The sequence below is a fragment of the Meles meles genome, chromosome 1, assembly GCF_922984935.1.
Source record: "Meles meles chromosome 1, mMelMel3.1 paternal haplotype, whole genome shotgun sequence".
Classification (NCBI taxonomy): Eukaryota; Metazoa; Chordata; class Mammalia; order Carnivora; family Mustelidae; genus Meles; species Meles meles.
This window is the reverse complement of record NC_060066.1, coordinates 153,551,374-153,574,377: the sequence shown is the minus strand read 5'-3', so window position 1 is coordinate 153,574,377 and position 23,004 is coordinate 153,551,374. Positions and strand designations below refer to the sequence as shown.

At 38.3% G+C, this 23,004-nt stretch overlaps 1 protein-coding gene, 1 non-coding gene and 1 pseudogene across 3 annotated transcripts in view; 1 reads left to right on the top strand and 2 right to left on the bottom strand.

Moving 5' to 3' along the window:
• Positions 1–23,004, bottom strand: part of SLC44A5 (solute carrier family 44 member 5) — a 424,145-nt gene that overhangs the window by 325,724 nt on the left and 75,417 nt on the right. The gene's annotated exons all lie outside the window — the stretch shown is intronic.
• On the top strand, positions 8,067–8,160 carry LOC123928281 (annotated as a pseudogene).
• LOC123928490 lies at positions 21,984–22,086 on the bottom strand. The gene has a single exon (XR_006815719.1). It is a non-coding gene; the product is annotated as a U6 spliceosomal RNA (small nuclear RNA).

Genomic DNA, 23,004 nt, shown 5'->3' with positions numbered 1-23,004 from the left:
TTCATATGCTTTCACATGTGAACTTTTTGTCTTTATAAGCCTCAGGATGAAAGTCACTTGTGAGCAGTCTAAATTCCAGGATATTCATTTCTGATAAATTTGGTATATACATCCAGTAGAAAATTATGGAGCCTTTAAAAATAGCATTCTATAGGTTGCTTGGGTGGCTCAGTTGGTTAAACGTCAGACTCTTTATTTCGGCTCAGGTCATCATCTCACATGAGATTGAGCCCTGTGTTGGGGGAAAACAAGTCCACGCTCAGCAGGGAGTCTGCTTGGGATTCTCTCTCTCTCTCTCTCTCTCTTTCTCCTTCTGCCACTCCCCTCCCCTTCAAATAAATAAATAAATCTTTTAATAAATAGCATTCTCAAAGAGTATTTAAAGAAATAGAAAAATAGGGGTGTCTGGGTAGCTCCATAATTCAGCATCTGCCTTTGGCTCAGGTCATGATCCCAGCATCCTGTGATCGAGCCCAGCATCAGGCTTCCTGCTCCATAGGAAGCCTGCTTCTCCCTCTCCCTCCCCCCCAGCTTGTGTTCCCTCTCTTGCTGTGTATCTCTCTATATATATCAAATAAATAAATAAAATCTTTAGGAAAAAAAAAAGAAATGGAAAAAATTCATAATATAGTTTTAAGAAAAAATACACTAAACTTTATATGTCATATGATCCTAATTTTTAAAACTCATATACATAGGCATACATTAAATAATTTCTTTAATTTTTAAATTTAAATTTAAATTTAAATTTTGAAAAACTAAATTAGGTCCACACTGTACAGTACAGCAGCCTATACATCTCCTTTGTAGCATTCACTACAATGGTTATTATTACCTATTCTTTTGTTTTTTAAGATGTATTTATTTGAGAGAGAGAGAGAGTGGGACAGAGGGAGAGAATCTCAAGTAAACTCTGTGTTGATTGCAGAGCCTGACCCAGGGCTTGATCTCAAGATCCTGAAATCATGACCTGAGCTGAAACCAAGAGTCTGATACCTAACCAAATGAGCCACCCATGTGCCCCTATTATTACCTATTCTATCAACAACTCTTAAGCTGCTTATCTTGTATACCTCAATATGTCCAGCACCCAGCACTGTGATTGATCCATATTATGTACTCAATAAATATTTCTTAAACAAATTAAGGAATAAAATAACAAATAAACAGAGAAAGACAATGATTTAAAGTTGTTAGGAGTTATTTGATAAAAGCGGTTATTTCTTCTTTTAAAAAATCATATGATAAAAAATAGAAAACAATTATCTTCTATAATAACAAAAAATTATTGATAAAAGATGTCCATCTCCAAAAAGCATGTATTTATGATTCTTATTTCAGAATAGACAAATCAGTAAAAAAAAACAAAAACAAAAACAAAAAAACAGATTAGTAGTCGCCTTGGGGTAGGGGATGGGGAGAGAATGCTAAAGAAATTTCTTATTAGTGAGATGAAAATATTCCAGGATTAGATTATACTGATGATTATACAATTCTTTAAATATGCTAAAACCATTGAGCTGTGTACTTTAAATAGAACTATATAAAATGAAAGTCTATCTCAGTAAAGCTGTTTAAGATAGTCAGGTATTTTAAGTATTAGTAAAGATTATTTCATTACAAAGTTTTTTGTTTTGTTTTGTTTTTTTCAACTTGAACTCACAAACAGGCCTTCGGGCTTGTACCTCAGGATATGTCCTTAAATTTTCTTTTTCCTTTTCTCATATTTCAACAAAAGACAGTAGAGATAATTTTACAACAAAGTGTGAGAATAAGATATATTTCTTAGCTCATAAACTAGGTAGACATTCTTCTGGATTTACTACATTATTTTTTGTACCCTCCTCCCCAATGCACACCAAATTTCCCATAATAAAACATAAGTAACCCTATTTTATACTGGAAAATATGCAGCATTTCACAAATAATAAACATGTGGATACTGAAGCTGTTGTTTTTTCTTACTTTTTAGTTTACATGACTCTGACCTTCATCTCCTAAAAATAGTATGTCCTTACAATGTAATAACTCTCCAGTCACTTAGCTCCGAGTTATCTAAATTCATCACAATACACTTCTTAAGACAGAAATTTATAGATGGAGTTTTCTCAGGGGAAGTAAGACATTTCTTTTAACTGCTGAAACTCTCTGACCACCTGTCAACTTCAGAGACTGGAGTGTAAGGTCATCTTTAAGTAACTGACAGAAATGCCACAGATTGGGGGTGATGATGCATGATACTAGCAGGACTGGATCCATCCTGTGGGGAGATGGGGCTGCGAGGGCGGTATGCAAGGAGGTGGGCAGAGACACTGAAATGGCCCAGCCACTGAAATCATAAAGATCAGTTACTGCAACATACGAGGATAGACACTGAAAGCCATTTTTATCTGCACTCTAAATTTCAACTTTAAATTCTATACACTTAGGGGGATCTGGGTGGCTCGGTCATTAAGTTGTCTGCCTTCCACTTGGGTCATGATCATGGGGTCCTGGGATGGAGCCCCATATCTGGCTCCCTGCTTGGCAGGAAGCCTTCTTCTCCCTTTCCCGCTCCCCCTGTTGTGTTCCCTTTATGGCTGTCTCTCTCTCTCTCTATCAAATAAATAAAATCTTAAAAAAATACATTGGGGAGTGGAAGCGAACCATAAGAGACTATGGACTCTGAAAAACAACCTGAGGGTTTTGAAGGGTCAGGGGTGGGAGGTTGGGGCAACCTGAGGGTTTTGAAGGGTCAGGGGTGGGAGGTTGGGGGAACAGGTGGTGGGTAATGGAGAGGGCACGTTTTGCATGGAGCACTGGGTGTTGTGCAAAAAGAATGAATACTGTTACGCTGAAAAAATAAATAAAATGAGAAAAAAAAAAATAAAAAAAAATAAAAATAAATAAATGTGATACATTTAAACTCAATAAATTTAAATTCTTTAAATTTTATACTCTAATTTTGACTTCAAATTTCAACCTCTTCAGCTTCTTAATGTGATGCCACATAAAGTCAACAAATTATGAGTACTTGGTTATATGATTATATTTAAGAGATATTAATATTATCATGATGAAACACTTCCAAAATAGGAGTGAGAAAATAAATTTCAAACTCACTTAAACTTGCTTAATTTAAGAATACTTTTTTAAACTTTAAATTCTGAAATTGTGCTGCTTCAGCTTCTATGCATGCTAACCCCGGGGACTTCCTCTACTAAGACATACAGATGGTTGGATGGACAGATGGATGAATGGATGGATGGATGGATGGATGGATGGATGGATGGATGGACAGGGTATAATAGAAAAGGGAAATGAGAAAAAGGGAGAGAGTAAGAAAACTATGAATTTCAACTGGCTGAAATTGAAGACTATTTAAGACATACGGTAATTTTGGTCCAAAAGATTTATAAAATAAAATAGTTAAGTCTTAGAAGTTAAAATTGCACCATGATCTGAAAAGATATATATGCACCCATATGTTTATTACAGCATTATTTCTGATAGCCAAATTATGGAGGCTCCCTGAGTGTCCACGGGTAGAAGAATGGATAAGGAAGAAGTGGTATATATATATGAAATAGAATATTATTCAGCCACAAAAAAGAATGAAATCTTGCTATTTGTAACAATATGGATGGATCTAGAGGGTATAATGTTAAGTGAAATAAGTGAGTCAGAGAAAGATAAATACCGTATGATGTCACTCATATGTGGAATTTAAGAAACAAAACAAAGAAAAATAGAGAGACAAACCAGAAAACTAACTCTTAACTATAGAGAATAACCTGATGGTTACCAGAGGGGAGGTGGGTAGGGGGAAGGGTGAAAAAATTAGAGAGGATTAAAGTATACTTATCATGATGAGCACTGAGTTATGTACAAAATTGTTAAATCACTATATTGTACACCCGAAACTAATATAACACTATATGTTCACTATACTGGAATTAAAATTTTTTAAAAGTAACTAAGACATAAGTGCTTGATGTTATTATTGCTAGTAAGCAAGATATAATAAGATTTTTTTAAAACAGCACCATGATAACTAAAAGAGATCATTTCCCACTTTGTATTACACTTTCATATATTGTGACCAATCTGAAAGGGGGAAAGAGGGAGGGAGGGAGGGAGAGAGAGAGAGAGAACACATGCTATTTTAAGCATATGCTGTTTTTCAAATATCCATCATTTACTGAAAAAGAAATCCTAACTCTGTCCTATTTAAGACAACACTGTTTTATGTTCAAGTTTGTCTGACAGGGAGAAGGGCCAAGGGTTTTAAAATTACAATTCAGCAATATATCCCCAAGCTGAGTCGTCCTGACATAGGGTCACAGAGGTTGAAACACAATAATACCCAACCCATTAATAGAAAGCTATCATAAATTCAAAATGTGATATATGTACAGCAATAAACCCTGCTCAGCCTTACACTAGGACACAAAAGAGGACAACAAAAACACAGAGTAGGGGGTAGTACCCACATTTCAGACAACAATCATACTCTGAAATGTTGCACTGGAGTTGGAGGAGGCAACCACATAATCGTTCTTTTAACAACTATTCACAAATGGAGTAGTTTAAAAAGCCAGCAAAACAATACCAAAAAAAAAAAAAAAAAGTCTAAAGCAGAGACATGGTGTAAGCTCTAGAACTATATAAGCATTGGGGTAGAATGCAGACCATACTGATGTAGGCATCAAGGATCCCCTGTCATTTCTAATTCTGTAAAACTGAGGAAAATCACAACTTCTCCCTGTTTCATTTCTTCTTCCAGAATGTGGGTCTGCCTGACTTGCCTCTTTTTTTTTTTTTAATTTTATTTATTTATTCGACAGAGAGAGATCACACGTAGATAGAGAGGCAGGCAGAGAGAGAGAGGGCAGGCAGAGAGAGAGAGGGAAGCAGGCTCCCCGCTGAGCAGAGAGCCCGATGCGGGACTCGATCCTAGGACCCCGGGATCATGACCTGAGCCGAAGGCAGCGGCTTAACCCACTGAGCCACCCAGGTGCCCCCTGACTTGCCTCTTGAGGCCGTGTTACAGTGGTCAAAAAGCTATTATTCATGAAAATGTTTGTTGTTGTTGTTTTTTAAGATTTTATTCATTCGACAGAGAACGAGTGAGAAAGAGAATACAAGCAGAGGGAGTGGGAGAGGGAGAAGCAATCTCCCCCCTAAGCAGGGAGCCTGATGCAGGGCTCAATCCCAGGACCCTGGGACCATGACCCAAGCCGAAGGCAGACACTTAACAACTGAGCCACCCAGGTGCCCCTCATGAAAATGTTTTAAAAACCACAGACTACTGTAAAGCCTAAAGAATCACACTTTGAAGTTAAAAATAGGTTAAAAATAGATGAGAACTTCCTGTATCTCACAGCAGTCTCTTTTTTCTTTCCTGGTCTAGTATCTTCTGGAGGAAACGTGATTCTGTCATAGTGTCTCTCTGCTTTTCCTTTCAAAAACCTCTACAGTCAGCGGTGTCCACTATTTAAGAGAAACCTAAATAAAACTAGCTTTAGTTCAGCCGTGCTTCCTGAAATAATCATAGTTAAGGTTCTAAGTTGAGTTTAGCTGCTAAACTCCAGCCAAACCTCCTTCTCCTGTGTTAGGAGAGAAGAGTCAGCCAGATTCCTTCTGTCGGCCCGTCATCACTTGGACTGAACTGGCGGTAGTGGTGGAGTGACTCTGGGAAGTATCAGTGGATGATATTCTCTCCAGTCTGGCCTCTCCCCACTCACTAGCCCTATGTTTACGTGTTAGAACCTGTCCCCAAACAAGCTGGAATGAAGCCACATATGCAGTGCTCTATTTCCAGAGCTTAAAGACGACTTTCTTATTCTGAACAAACAGCTTTTGAAACAGAAGATTAAAAGAGGGATCAACATCAGGAGGGCACGTATTGCATGGAGCACTGGGTGTTGTGCAAAAACAATGAATACTGTTACGCTGAAAAAATAAATAAAATGGAAAAAAAAAAAAAAAGAGGGATCAACACCACTTTCAGTGACTTAAATTGTGTTTCCTTCACTTGTTAATGCCCTGGAGTCTGACTCCTGTTCTCTTCTTCAAAATGTGAGCCCTCGACATTGAGGAAAAGCAGAGAGAGCAGATTTTGAAAGTAGTTAGATGGAAAGGTGATCAGCCCCCTTTTTTGCTTCTCCTTTAAGCTCTGTGCAGACCCATTAGCAGATGGTTATGATAACCCAATACAAGTATAGGCAGAAACCAGCACATATTGAGCACCCACTGTGTACCAGGACCTGAACTGCAAGTTTCAATACATTGATTTCACACAGCCAATCCCATTTACAGATGATAAAAATAAATAAGAACTATCTTGGTAACAATCAAACAGATCCCAAATGTTATCAAAAACTCACCAGAGACAAAACACTTCTTTTCTCATTGTCGGTCTGTGTAGCAATAGTGGGTACCTGATGAAAGTATTACATGAGGCAGAGGCAGCAGGACCCGAGGATAAGACTGACAACAGACAGACCTAAGCTCAAATTCCTATTCAATCATTTTTAATCAGGTAACCTTGAACAAGGAACTTTTACCATTTATTATTACCAGTAGGCTACATAGGCAATTCTCTACCGAAAACTCACAGCTTAGGACAAATAAGCTAGATAAGGGGGAATAGAAACATTTATTATTTCTAAGCCAGTGGTTCTCAATGGAGAGTTATTTTGCCTCCCGGGGACATAAATGGCAATACCTAGAGATTGTGTTGATTGTCACAACTGGGGTGGGGGTGCCATTGGCAGGTAGTGGGTAAAGGCCGAAGGTGCTACTACAATGCACAGACAGCCCTCTACAAAAAGAACTTTCTGGGCTAAAATGTTAATAGTGCCAATGTTGATAAACCCTTCCAAAGGGAAGGCAAAGCAGAGAAATTCGTTGAGTCCAGTTTAACAGTACAGTGTTTTACTTATTTAACAGAATATAAGAATATAATATAAGAATATAAGAATAAGACAATACTTAGAACCTCAAAAATATTCATACACATTGATCCAGTCACTTCACTTTTAAGAAATTTATCCTGATGAAATAATAAGAAAAGCACCCAAAGATTTAGGCAAGAGTAAATAGATTAGAAAGTTAAAAACAGCAAATGACCAATTGCAGGTACAGTGATGATAGGGTAACTATGTAATTATATAAACTGAGATGACTCCAGGAGTAAAAGGGGGTGCTTTAATAATTTAGCAAAGACAACAGTCATAAATAAGAACTGCCCTGGACAAAGCAGAATATATGGCCCCCTGGTTGTAAGGGAATAGGGAAATAAAGTATGCCACATCCTAATTATGAAATGGCAGACATCCAGCAAAAAAAAAACTTTAAAGAATATTTAACAGCATACATAGTAAAGATAATGATATAATACTAACTAGAAAAGGCTGGATATAAAACTTATGTATCAAATTTTGTAATATATATACCTATAGGCTTTGAAAGAAGAATGGAAAGAAACACCCCGAATTGTTAACACTGGTTTACTGTCTGTTGAGATTACAGCTGGGTTTGTTTTTCTCTATATTGAAAATTGCTATAATAATTTTTTTTAATTTATTTATTTTTTCAGCGTAACAGTATTCATTGTTTTTGCACAACACCCAGTGCTCCATGCAAAACGTGCCCTCCCTATTACCCACCACCTGTTCCCCCAAACTCCTACCCCTGACCCTTCAAAACCCTCAGGTTGTTTTTCAGAGTCCATAGTCTCTTATGGTTCGCCTCCCCTTCCAATTTTTTTTTTATAAACATATAATGTATTTTTATCCCCAGGGGTACAGGTCTGTGAATCGCCAGGTTTACACACTTCACAGCACTCACGATAGCACATACCCTACCCAATGTCCATAACCCCCTCCCCCTCGGTGTCCTGCTTCTTTAGAAAGAAATACAAGAGCCAGTTGATGAGAGACAGTTATTCTTCACAGAAGAATGCCAGCTAATAAATGTAGAAAAAATTATATATAAATTAGAAAAATCACAACTTTTGCAATTCCTAATGATATAGTTGTTTCAGGCAAGGAGTTTTGTTGGACACTAACACCTTTACGGGAGTGCAGCACATACACTAAAATTGGAATGATACAGAGATTAGCATGACCTCTGCAGAAGAATGACACAAAAATTTGTGAAGCGTTCCATATTTTTTTAAAAATAATAAAATAAAATCTTTAGGTGAAAGATTGCTGGTTATTCCCAAAGTTTCAGGGAAAAGAGTTCTTGCTAATTGTAAAGAGAAAAAAATATGCCTTCACAATGAAGAGATCTGGTGATTTCATATTAACCAAATTATCAAACAACATAATTTTAGTGGAAAAACTGGCATTACCTGCCTTTGTAGTAACATAATATGAAATAAGGACATCATCTGCATAATATTTTGCTAAAAAAATGTTTAGCTTGGGGTGCCTGGGTGGCTCAGTGGGTTAAAGCCTCTGCCTTCGGCTCAGGTCACGATCCCAGGGTCCTGGGATTGAGCCCCACATCAGGCCCCACTGTTCACTCTCTGCCTGCCTTTCTGCCTACTTGTGATCTCTGTCTGTCAAATAAATAAATAAAATCTTTAAAAATAAAAATGTTTAGCTTGAATCTAATCAACCTATTAGATCTACTTTTTGATTTTGAAGGAAATCCAGAGAATATAAGAACTAGGAAAACACCACCAAATGGAAGAAATCAGGTAAATGCAGAATGTGGGAAATTCCAAAAGACAACTGTCCTGCGATGTCCTCAAAAAGCGAAAGTATAGAAAGAAATTAAGACTTCTAGATTAAAAGACACTCGAGAGACGTAGAAGTCAATTACAATCTCTGAATCATCTTTGAATCCTGGCTTTTAAAAAAGAGATCTAAAAAGCATTTGTCGGAGTGCCTGGGTGGCACAGTGGGTTAAGCCTCTGCCTTCAGGTCAGGTCATGATCCCAGGGTTCTGGGATCAAGCCCCACATTGGGCTCTCTGCTCAGTGTGGAGTCTTCTCCCTCTCCCTCATCCTTCCCCTCCCCGCCACTCATATAGTCCCTCACTCTCTCTCAAATAAGTAAATAGGGGCGCCTGGGTGGCTCAGTGGGTTAAGCCACTGCCTTCGGCTGAGGTCATGATCTCAGGGTCCTGGGATCGAGTCCCGCATCGGGCTCTCTGCTCAGCAGGGAGCCTGCTTCCCTCTCTCTCTCTCTGCCTAGTTGTGATTTCTCTCTGTCAAATAAATAAATAAAATCTTTAAAAAAAAAAAATAAGTAAATAAAATCTTAAAAAATAATAAAAAATAAAAATCATTGTGGACAACTGAAAAAATTTGAAAATAACCTATTTTGATTATATATATATTTAATTCTCTTAAGTCTGTTGATAATATTGTGGTTATATAAAACATTTATGGTGAATATCACAATGTCTGCAGCTTATTTTTAAGGCATTCAGAAAAAAATGTATATACTTACAAATAGTTATTTAAAGCAAATATGGCAAAATATAAACAATTATTGAATCAAGGTAATGAGTATATAAGTGCTCATATTGTATTATTCTTTCAAGTTTTCTGATATTTGGAAAATGTTTAAATATAAAATTAAGGAAAAATTTGGAAGTTACATTTGAAGTCATATAATTACATTTAAAGTAATATAATTAGTAGTTCCAGAGTTGACCACTGTCCTTCCAGGACCAGATACATAATAGTTGCGTGGAACTGGAGAACCCGCGACAGCCTGCAGAGGATTCAGAATCCTCCACATGGCTTCAGACCAGCTCTTTATGTTCCACTTCCATTGATTCCCTCAGTTCCTGTGATTTATTCCAGCTGCCTTCCTGTCCCTCAGGTGACACCCTCAGGTGCTACCACCTTCTCTACCTACTCCATCTTTTGTGGTCCTTGTTTCCCCGAGCATAATGAGAATAGAGCATAAATTAATCAGGCAAACCCATGCTTTGAATCCTGCCGCTAACATACAATTTTAAAAGAACAATTGCTCTCTCTTTGGAAAATTTCTATCTCTGAGAATGCTGTGGACTGGATGCTCCTGGTCCTCTCCAAATTCATGTCCTGAACCCCTAATCCCCAAAGTGATGGTATTTGGAGATGAAGCCCTTGAGAGGTAATTAGGTCATGAGGGTGAAGCTGTCATGAAGGGATTTGTCTATGTGTCTGTCTGCCTGCCTGCCTGCCTTTCTGTCTGCCTCTCTCTCTCTCTCTCCCTCTCTCTCTCTCTCTTTCTCACACACACACACAAAACCATAAGGCAGCTATCTACAAGGCTCTTGTAGAAGCCAAGAAACAGGTGAAATAGGCTTCTGGTAAATCGAAGTTTCTAGCCTCCAGAACTGAGAGGAATAAATCTTGTTTAAGCCACGCAGTCCATGATAGTTTTGTTATAGCAGCCCAAAGGGTTTAAGACAAAGGATTTCCAGAGTGAGCATTCCCATTCCTCCAACTCTCCACTTCACATAATGAGCACATTCTCCCTTCCCACTTCCCCCAAAAGTTGTAATAGGTTGGAAGTTCTTTTGCTAGGATTTCTGTACATTCTCTTGATGTTTTCCTTTACCCGGTAAGACACAGACAGGTGTGTCATACTCTACACACAGAAAGCCAAGGAAGCCTTAAAAGAGGCCTACGTTGGGTGACTTGGGAAAAAAATACACAAAAGCAACATTCTTTTTTATAAAGGATTTCTAAAGGCCTTGGACATCACTAATCCTAAAAGCAAGCATATCTGGTCCTATATAAGGATTCAAATCTCTCAAATTCTTTGCCACTTACTGGTTGGTAACATCTCCAAAGAACAATTTTATTTCTTTCATTTTACATTGATTTCTCTGTTTAGCAAGACTAAGCTTTTTGAAAGTTCTGAGACAAAGAATTCTTTTAATCTTACCTTTTTTTTTAAATCAATGTCTATAAGACCCTCTCAGTGATTCACCCTTACTATCCATTAGACACCTTTCAAGGCTGTGTCCTGACCTGTGTGTCCTATGTAATATTGTTGTGATATTTTAGCACTTTTAGTTAGTCTTATATGAAATGTTTTTGTCATTTACCACCTTTGGTCTTTCTGTCATTTTTAAACTCTGAACTTTACTCTGTAATTTCTCAGCTTCTGTTTTGTACTTGACATTTATTATGTGCTTTTTGTGCCCTTAATTACTTTTTGCACTTCGGGGTTGATTCATGTTGGTCTTTTCTAATTCTACTGTATTGATTGTTGTGCAGCAAGCCTCTTCCCCTCCAAAAACATTGTTTGTCTTTAAACTATGTTCTTTCTTTCCAGTGCTGGAAACTGAATTTTTTTCTACTTGTCCTTTTCAGGAAATCTCAGGCTATCCCTAGTTGTGGTAACTGAAATCTATTCACTAGAATCATAATTACTTTTCTCTCATCATTAACTCTATACTCAAGTTTGAAAAAGAAATTAGGAAGGAAGGAAAAAAGGAAAGAAGGAAGGAAGGAAGGACAGAAGGAAGGAAGGGAGGGAAAAGAAATCACAATGACAAAAGGTGGAAAATACATGTCAAGAGCAGAAAAGACATTTACAGGAGAATATTCAAGAAGCAACAGGCATAATAATTAACAAAGATGCAAGAAAGAAGAAATAAGAATGGTTTCTTAAATAAGTATAAAATGGGAAATACAAAGTTAAAAATAACAAATACTTTATTCTTTTAAAGTAAGAACAAATAACTTTAATGTCTAGTGTGTCAGAAAGCACCAGCCATTAAGAATGTTATCATTTGTGGGGCGCATGGGTGGCTCAGTGGGTTAAAGCCTCTGCCTTCGGCTCAGGTCTTGAGCTCATGGTCCTGGGATCGAGCCCCGCATCAGGCTCTCTGCTCAGCAGAGAGCCTGCTTCCCTCTCTCTCTCCACCAGCCTCTCAGCCTACTTGTGATCTCTGTCTGTCAAATGAATAAATAAAATCTTAAAAAAAAAAAAAGAATGCTATCATTTGTGAAATACAGGCTAGAATCTCCTCACATTTAAACCTCTGCAACAGTCCCCCCATTGGTCTCATTCTCGCCAGTATTCTCTCCCTCCCTCTAGTCTATTCTCTAGAATGCCACCAGAGTCATTGTCCTAAAATGCACATCAAATCATTTCTCTGTTGGAAAACCTTTCAATGGCTCTCTATTCCATCTATAATAAAGCCCAAATGTTTATGAAACCCTATATGCCAGGATTCTGTTTACCTTTCTAACCTCATTTCTACAATTTCTCCTTCTTCCCAAGATTTGTATGCTCTAGACAAAACATTCTTTAAGATCTTCCTCTGAGCTTTTGTGTACGCTTTTTTCCCCTGCCCAGAATGCTTCTTCTGCCCAACTCCTTTTGGTCCATCCAATGCTTAGTCATCCTTCATGTAGATGCCTCTGCCTCTCTGGCTCCATAACTAAAAGCCAAGTATCCCCTTCTGTATACTCTCATGGTTCCCAGTTATTTCTCCTCTCATGGCATATTACTGTGTTATATCTTCTTGTTGACTTATCTGCGTCTATCTTTTTCTTGCACTGGCATTCTAGCACTTAGCACAGAACATGACCCTTAATGATATTTGATAAATACTTTATTGGATTGATATTGTACAAATATTTAAGTAATGGGATTGTCTAGTGACCCAAAGCTTAACTTAAATCCTTATTTCCAATGCTTGTTGAAAATCTTTCTAGAATAAGTATTGGCAACCCTCAGTATGTATATTAAATAAGGATTATTAGTAAATTACCTTTGATGTGTAATTTAATTACACATTAATTAATTAATTAATTAATTGTGTGGGACAATTACTGCCTCTATTATCTCTTTCCTACCAACTCCAAGGGCTTGTAGTTGGGACAAGCCACCCATGCTGTCCAAAGTTCAGCAGCTGGTGTTCTCATAGCACCCATCTAGACCTCTCCACCTGTCCAGAGGTAGTCACTCAGCTGCTACAATATCCCCTGTCCCACTCCACTGCAGAGGCAGAATTGCCTAGTAAATGGCATCTCCCACCATTGTTATCCTGCCAGAGGACAGCTCAAGCATCTTAGCATTACATAATGCTTTAGTCTGCTTTTCTGTCTTAGTAAATCTAGTAAAATAAGAAAAACTTAATTTCTTTGGGATGACTTAATAGCTTATAAAATCTCAGATCACCATCTCGTTGTAGTGTTACGGGAACTGTCAATTTTAGACATGGAGAAAAGTGGGATGAAACTACACCAACATCTTCTAGAAGTTTCTGAAACCAAAGACTACTTTAATTCAATATATTCTGCTTGGTTTACCAAAAATTTTCTTCCTTTCTCTTTAAAATTTCTTCTGAAAACACAGGAAATTCTATTAACTAAGGATACAGTAAAGAGAAACTGAGTTGAATCAGATTTAAAAGGTTTACATATCCAGAGGCACCTGGGTGACTCAGTCAGTTAAGCATGCCACTCTTGATTTCAGCTCAGGTCCAGATCTCAGGGTTGTGAGATGCAGCCATGTGTCAACTCCACGTTGGGCATGGAGCCTGCTTTAGATTCCCTCTCTCCCTCTCTCTTTGCCCCTCCCCTTTCCCTCTCTAAAAAACAACAACAAAAAGGTTTATATATCCAAATTTACCCATTAAAGAGAAAAAATCCTAAGGAAAAGCATACTGGCGTCATAAGTAGAAATAACGGTACTTCCTTGATTTTGCAAGAAATGACATTTTTTATGTCAGGGAAAGGGAATAAAAAGTAAAGCTTCTGCGGCACCTGGGTGGCTCAGTGGGTTGAACCTCTGCCTTCGGCTCAAATCATGATCTCAGGGTCCTGGGATCGAGTCCCACATCGGGCTCTCTGCACAGCAGGGAGCCTGCTTCCCCCTCCCCCTCTGCCTGGCTCTCTGTCTACTTGTGATCTCTCTCTCTGCCAAATAAATAAATAAAATCTAAAAAAAAAAAAAGTAAAGCTTTTGAAATGACAGATCCAAATCAAAAATACTTTCTATTGCTTTATTAACAGAAAAGAAAAAAATTAAAAGTGATGTTGCTACTGCCTACAGTAAGGGTATCATTGAGAAAGTATTTTCATTCCTCTTACCATGAAGAGCAGGGAGTATACTGCTATCAAAAAAAGAAAGAAAAAGTGAAACTTCATTTCAAGGATACATAAAACAAAGCACTATCCAAAATATAGGTAGTTTATTGGTGAGTGTGATTTAAAATCAAATGCTTTCTGAGTTAAAAAATGCAGGATAATCAACATGTCAGTGTTAAAATGGGCCATAAATTTTCAAAAAAGGCATCAATGGAAATAAACTGTGAAAAACCAATTTTGGACTGTCCTAAGTCCAAAACAACCTTAGCTCTAAAATGTATCCGTTTATCTGCCACTTTTCATTTTTGACTATAAATTTGCTGACAGATGTTCTGGCTCATAATTGTCAATCAAATTTCTTTCTATCTTCTTTGTTCACCTGGTAATCACTCACCCCTGATTTCACTGCTACACACAAACTAAAATTCAGTATGTTACCAGTGACCCTAACATTTTCCAGGGTCTCCTCCTCATTTTCATTAAACACCATAACCTCACTTGCATTAAACACCATAACCACCATAACACATTTTCCCCAGACCAGCACTAACAGAACCCACAAATCCATCCTATGACGCCGTCCAAATAGGCTTCAGCCAGTGAAAGTGAGTGAGAAGTGAAAGTACATACCTGGGCCAGTGACAGAAAGGGTGGGTGTCTATTAAATTTAGGAGTAAGACCATTTCCTGCCTAGGGGCTAGAATATCTTATGTCTGAGACCCTAAATATCACAAAGGCATTTTACAACTTTACCAAGATGTGCTACACAAAATAGTAACACGGAAAGATGCCCCCCAAACTGGCTTCCATGATGTATGTAGTACCGTTTCTCTCTTGGTGACTCAGAAAGTACATTAGCATATTAAAAGATAAAAGAAGTCTGCCCATAAAGAAACTTGTTTAGCATTGTTTAATGTGGGATTTGCTAAATCTTTTTGACCTATTAAGATCCCAGAGAACCAGTACTCTCAAGGAATAGGCTTAAGGAAAAGCTGACCTGACCAGCCATTCATATTTGCAGGGTTTTTTTGATCCCATGGGGCTCCCCTGTAAGTCCAGCACTGGTCATAGGATGTCCTAGAGCAGTGCTTCTTAAACTTGTATGTGCATGCATCTCACTTGTATGCACACATATGATCTTGTAAAAATGTGGGTGCTGACTCAGGAGGTCTGAGCTGGGGCTGGAGAGTCTGCACTGCTGAGAAGGCTTCAGGTGATGCTGATGCTGCTGGTCTCTATCGCATGCTGAGTAGCAAGGCTCTACAGAACCACGCGGTAGGAAGATCATCACATCTCCAGTCTCTTTATCTTTTTCTTCCTAATAATAAACCCTCCTAAAATATTACTTTGAGGGTGCCTGGCTGGCTCAGTGTGAAGAACATAGGACTGTTGATCTCAGGGCTGTAAGTCTGAGCCCCACATTGGGTGTAGATACTATTTAAAAGTAAAGTCCTTTTGGGCCACCTGGGTGACCCAGTCAGTTAAGTGTTCAACTTGTGATTTCAGCTCAGGTCATGATCTCATGGGTTGCGAGATGGAGCCTGCCATCAGGCTCGCTCCACACTCAGGAGGGAATCTGCTTGAGATTCTCTTTCTTCCTTGTCCTCTGCCCCTACCCCCACTCACATACTCTCTCTCCCTCTCTCTGGATATGAATAAATAAATCTTTAAAAAACCAAAAACTTTATAATAAATAAATAAATAAAATATTACTTCCAATATATATTCCTTTGCTGGTCAAAAAATTTTAGTGGTCCCCCATTCCTTTCAACATTAATAACTCAACAGCAGACATTTATTGAAATTGTACTGTGTGCTAAATAGATACAGAGCCCCCCTGATTTCATACTGTTGAGTACCAAGTAGGTGAGTAAGAAACAATGTGCAGAATGTTAGGAACCAAAACAAGAAGGGAGGAGCTACTTTTTTGAGACCTCAATTTCCTTATCTATAAAATGAGCGTTTGGGGCGCCTGGGTAGCTCAGTGGGTTAAAGCCTCTGCCTTCGGCTCAGGTCATGATCCCAGGGTCCTGGGATCGAGCCCCACACCGGTCTCTCTACTCCATGGGGAGCCTGGTTTCTCCTCTCTCTGCCCACCTCTCTGCCTACTTGTGATCTCTGTCTGTCAAATAAATAAATCTTTAAAATGAGGGCTAAACCAGACCAGTGGTATTTAACCCTCCATGTATCTTGCAGTCACAGACATCATCCTATTACAGAGTCTCAGCGTAGACCAATGAAGATATAAGCTGTCAGTACACCTTCAACAGGGAATGGGTAGTTCTCAAAAGCTCCCCAAGTGATTCTAAGGTGCAGCCAAGTTTGAGAACCACTAGACTAAATGAGTCCCGAAGTGCTGCCCAGGTATCAACATCACCTGGAAACTTGTCAGAATGAGAAGTCTCAGGCCTCGCCCAAGACCTACTGAGTTAGAAATTCTGGGGACAGGGTAAAGAAACCTGGGTTGTGGTTTTTTGGTTTTGGTTTTGTTTTTACGTATTTATTTATTTATTTATTTATTTATTTATTTATTTTTAGAGAGAGAGACAGAGGCAATGAGAATAGGGGTAAGAGCACAGGGAGATACTCTTCAAGCAGACTCCCTTGCTGAGCAGGAGCCCTATGCAGTGTTCAGTTCAATTTCACAACCCATCAGATCATGACCTGAGCTGAAACCAAAAGTCAGTTGTCTAACCAACTAAACCACCCAGGCACCCCAGAAACCTGGGTTTTAACCAGCTCTCCAAGGGATTCTGATACACTTTGAAAACCACTGAATTAGACAATCAGTAAATTTCCCTCTGGCTCTAAAATAGAATCATTCTTGGACCTCAAACAGCCTTTTCAAGGACTTTCGTTATCGGGTCTTAAACAGACTAACAGTATAAGCTCTTCCCAGATTTAAATCCTTAATTGCTGTGCACTCTTAAGGAATTATTTTAGCTGTCTGTGTTTCACGTTCTCATCTATAAAATGAGGATAATAATAGTACCAATTCTCACAGAGTTGCTATGAAAATTAAATGATTTTGTGTATGTAAGTGACTTAGCAGAATGCCTGAGATGTATTTTAGGTCATTACACAATTGTCATTCTTGCAGTGAGGACTTCATGGCCACTCTGTCCAAAACACAATCCTCCTTTACCATTCCCTTTTCCCCGTCCCCTGGTTTATTTTTCGCCTTTGCAATTATTATTCTCTAACATATCGCATAGATCCACTTATTGCTTTATTATCTGCCTTCTCCCACTAAGATGTAAGTTCTATAAAATCAAGGATTTTTGTCCATTTTGTTAAGAGCTGTATTCCCAGTGACTAGTCAGGGTCTGGTACATTGGATATACTCAATTGGTGGGATAAAGGAATGAATAAATGTTAATGATTTTCAATATTAATATTATAGCAATCCAAATTTTTCTTATTGAAACACAATAGCTTATACTTCCCATTTACTGTTCCAAATTATGCTTATGTCTTATTACATGCTTTATTCAAATTCTGTCCCATATCTAACAATGTCTTCCTATTTAACTTCTGCTCATTTTAGATCTTGCTCAAATTCTATTTCTTTAATATTCCCTGAGAATTCTGATGACTAATTCTCTAAATGTCTACAGTGTTATTGTCTATACTATACAATAGTACTTAACTTATCTTAATTAATTACCAATGGAAAGAGTAACTTTACTGAAATTTAAATTTACTGAGAGAGGCTGCATGCATCATACAATAAGCATTCATGAAAACTGACAGAGGAAGGAGTCCTCAAAGGAATCCCAGGAGGAACTCACCACTAATTAGCCACGTAGTCCTCAAATAACAAAAACAGTGCTCTATGTTTTGCAAAGTACCTTTAAATACATCAGTCTTGTTTTGACTAGATAATCTCAAAGACTATGTCTCCTTGCTGTCAAATTTTCAAAATATTTTCAAGTATGGGGAGACCATTTTCTTGAAGTGAAAAATTAGGAATAATGAAAGTCACAGTTGAAGCAGATAGTGACCCAAGAAGTTGTTGAGTTCAGGGAATGCAAATTAGCGGCTTTCTTGCTCCCAGTCTTCCTGTCATTATGTCTGGAAGAGGCCCACAATCATCCCCAATGTGGCCCTCTAGGCAGCCATTACCAATTTGTCAGACCTAGCAGACAAGCAGACACCTATTTCCATCCTTAGTCTAACCCCCTGGGTTCTAAAAACAAAGAAAACTGATGCTAAGAGATTTAAATTGACTTGTCCAGGCACAAACGTGATAGCAGACCAAGACCAGAACCATCATCCTGACTCCTCTCCAGAATTCTCTCTACTCTCGCTCCTCATTCATTTCTGAAATGCAGCATTTAAGTTTCCATTCTAAAGCAATCAAAATACAGACAGCAAACCTTTGACAGAGAGTTTTCATATTAATGCTCATGAATATAACGTTGAAATGAAAAATGACAGTTTTGAGTCAAGTGACAGACAGAGCTGGTTAGTCTGTTATTTTTCAGTTGGGTTTATTTACTTAAGCCTAGAATGTGTCATGACTGGAAATAGACAAAACAGATTATTTTCGTTCACCGTCCTAGAAAAAGAAAAGGGAATAATTTTCATTAAAGAACTGGGCTCAAATCCAGTCCCAAAATAACTTATACTACTGAATCAACTTTTAAAAGGTGCTATTTCAGGCACCTGGGTGGCTCAGTTGGTTAAGCCTCTGTCTTCAGCTCAGGTCATGATCTCAGGGTCCTGGGATCGAGTCCCACATCGGGCTCTCTGCTCAGCAGGGAGCCTGCTTCTCCCTCTCTCTCTGCCTGCCTCTCTGCCTACTTGTGGTCTCTCTGTGTCAAATAAATAAATAAAATCTTTTAAGAAATAAAAAAAATAAAAGGTGCTATTTCTCTCATTAATGGCAATACATTATTATGAGTTCAGCTTAATCACTAAATTTAAATTGCAAGAAAAATGTATTTAAAGGAATATGAAAAAAGAAAATAATGGAGAGAAATAAACATCTATTTTAATATAAATACTGATCACTTCCTCATCACAGAAAACATGCTCACATTTTAGAATTATAATTTTCCAGGGGCGCCTGGGTGGCTCAGTGGATTAAAGCCTCTGCCTTCAGCTCAGGTCATGATCCCAGGATTCTGGGATTGAGCCCTGCATCAGGCTCTCTGCCTATCTCTCTGCCTACTCGTGATCTCTATCTGTCAAAAAAAAAAAAAAAAAAAAGAATTATAATTTTCCAGATCCTCTCCCTAAAGCACAGTTTCCAAATATTGCCATCGTCTTTGCAACTTAGTTGGAATGAAAAGGACGTCAAATTTTTGCCTAGCCATTAATCTGTCTTGATTAACCCTTATTTTTAGGTATACTATAATTGAAGATGATTTGGGGGGAGAAACCATCATCTAACACAGTTAGAAATTGCCTCTGGCCTGTTTGCTTTACCCAAGGAAACCAGGATGACAACTGGCAGTTCTGTTACTTTGCAGAGTTAATCCATTTTAGCAACTATGGTACTTAGTAGTAAGGTACCAGCAGTTGGTCCCGTACTCTATCCTTCTACCCTGAGAAAATGAATCTGACTCATATTTAAGGGTAGGATGAGGAAAGGAGCAAATATGTGAAACTCTTCTCTTCAACACAGACCCTGCCACAACACCAGAGGAGGAGGAGTGTATGCTGAAACACAGAGGAAGTTCAAGACCTGTACTGCCCCTGCTCCACAAAAAAGGGCAGTCAGTTCGAGGATTCTCCTAGGGTCTAGATATACACAGGAAGAATCCCAATGGGCCTCAGAGAAATCTAGCCACAAACTGATGCTTGCTAAGAGCCTCCTGGAAAACTGGAGTGATTTTCACCTCAACTCCCTTTGTTGGGATGCCTGGGTGGCTCAGTCAGTTAAGCACCTGACTTTGGCTCAGGTCAGGATCCCAGCATACTGGGATCAAGTCCCATATCAGGCTCCTTGCTCAGCACTGGTGGTCCATGAATTTGGTCAAAACAAAATGAAACCAAGAGCTCTGATCAGACCCCATCATGTTAGCCCAGTCATGATCCTGAAAACAAACAGAATAGACAAGAGAAATCATGACTTCTAAAGAACAGTAGTTCCCAAGGCATGTTTGTGAAATACTGGAGCACTCTGATTTTTGGCTTCGGCATTCCAAAAATTCAGAAATCACTTCCCCTGCAGCATATTATTGAATATTTTTTTAATCAAGGGGACAAGTACCCTACCTAACTTAGAAGAAATCAGTTTCTAAGACACCATTCACAATATGGAAAATTCTTTAAAACACTGTTATTTACATAATTAACGCCCAAATTTCTTGAAAACTTACTGTATGCTAGTTCACCCAACACAGTAAACAGAGAATAAATTTGAGTTGGAAACACTTGCCTTGTTATTAGTTTTGTCATTCCTAGTGACCATGAGCAGTACTGTCATTAAGCCCTTGATTTCTCTTTTATAAAATAATCATAATAAAATGTATTTCACAGCTTATTCTGAGATTACATGAAAAACACTAGAAAAGGCATAAAAAGGACTGGCCCATGAGAGAAACTAAGTAAATAATTTTCTTCTCCCATTTCCTTTTTTTCTTCTAAAGAAGAAATCCATGTTAAAATGTTTTTGGATGCTGTATATGGTTTAAAAAATTAAGTAACAAGAGAGTAGGGGCACCTGGGTGGCTTGGTCAGTAAAGCACCCGACTCCTGATTTCAGCAGATCTCAGGGTGGTGGGTTTGAGCCCCACATCAGGCTCTGCACTCAGCAAGGGATCTGCTTGAGAGTCTCTCTCCCTCTACCTCTGCCCCTCCCCCTACTCATGTGCTCGCACGCACATGCTCTCTCTCTCAAATCAATAAATCTTTTTTTTAATTTTCTAAAAAATAAAAAAGTAACATGCCAGCATTTAGATAAGTCTATCAATTATAGTTTATATAACTAATCTGAAGGAGCTACCCTTCATATATGTAATTATATACAAAATATCAATGAATAACTCTGCAGTCCTCTAGCTGAACAATTCAAATCGGCAGCATAATCTGGATCCCTTTTCCCAGAAATATATTCCAACTTTATTTTTCTTCCAGTCAATCCCACTCTGTTAGAAGAGAAAGAGGGAGGATCTACCCTGTTCAGTTGAATAATGGCAATATTTTATGGCCTCTTCTCCATGGAGTCCTCTTCTTTTATGTTAGATTAACATGCACCTCTCAAAGTATTTCTGCTAATCTGTCATCCAGAGCCTGCTTGTGGGCCTCTGATACTACAAATACAGCAAGGTAGTGTTAGGAGCAAATATGTACAGTCCTGCAAAGAGGGGAAGCACATCATGTTGGATGCATCTAAGAGAATAAGCAGTAACGGTCTCATGGCCAAGAGCAACAGCAGGCTGGTCCATCTGTCCATCATGAAACTGAGTTGTGTCTACTAGTTATCAACAGGAGGTGGCCATGTGGGCCTCACACTAAAATAGAAAGTCTGTCATCAGGAAGATAAGGTGAGGAGGGAAGAAAAGGATTAACTGTTTCAGAATCAATTTCTGGGTGAGCATGATAAATACAAGGAATTGCCGCCTGTTTCTTATTCACAGACTATGAAATTCTTATTCATCCTGTTATTCTTTCATTAAGGATTTTCTGGATGCTTTCTAGAAAACAGACACTATGCTAGCCACTATGGATCCAAAGAATAATTTTCTGGGGTGCTGGGCTGGCTCAATTGGTAGAGCTCGTGACTCTCGATTTTGGGGTTGTGAATTTGAAATTTTTTTCATGGGGTGTAAAAATTTTTTAATTAAAAAAGGAATACATTCCTTCTTTTAGGAATTCTGTTTCATGAGAGAGACAGAGAAGTAAACAAAAAATTATAAAATGGAAAGATGACAGCCAATGTGTATACAATATGGGGTGGGAACCCAAAGAAAGTAGTCATTAACTATGCAAAAATATGCCAACTTCACAAATTTGTGAGTCTGCCTGGCACAGGAGCTATGCTAATCTCTGTAATATTTCAGTGTTGTTATGTGTGCTATAGAAGTGAGGTCAACCAGAGAGATAGAATAGAAAATCTAAGAACAAAGAGATGGGTCTCAATCAGCGTGTTTGCCTTAGGGTGGAAGAAAAAGTGTTACTGCCTTTACCTTCACTATCGCAGTCCTTTTTTCTTAAGTAGGTGTGTTTGCTAATTTTTTTTGTGATTTTTAATCTTATCAATTCTGTCTAACCATGTCCATTTCTATTTTCTCTAAGTATGTTTGAGAGTGTGACCACTGGGCAACAAATAGATACAGATATGGATACACATGTAGATCATTTGTCAACGTTAGAGATAAAACCAGAAATAGCATCTTGGCTTTAGGAAATATGAGTTACAGTATAATTCTTAAGTTTTACAATAAAACATTTTCATTAAGGGCAATTTCTAACAGAAGAGTGACTCTAAGGCATAGCATTTAATGACATTTAGCCAAATTAAGATGTTCATACAAATAAATGCTCAGTGTGCTTTGAGGTCTACTATAAAAAGCTTCCTTTCAAATGCAGAATTGAATAAGGAGTGAACTGAGGCATTCCCATTTAAGCTAACGTGGACATTCTGAGTCAACTAGCAGCTTGAAAATCCAATTTAAATATTTGCTGGTTTTGTTGCTAACATGTGCACTTGAAAATACAAAATTCACATCAGTTTCACATCAGGTGAAATTTATTATTCGTCTCTGAGGCCATTTTTGGTGCTAGATTATTTGCCCTTTGATTATCTCTGGCATTGGCATTCCTCTTTGTGCCCGGAAGCCATGCACCACCCAGAGCTACATGCATAAAAATACTGGTGATCCCCTCCCCCAGTGACAGGAGCCAATGGCACATTCTGGAAGTAAAGCACGAGCCATCAGGTACTAGCACCAGGCTCACCCAGAGTCAGGGTCCTCCCTGAAGAACACCCTCCAAAGAATAACAGCCAT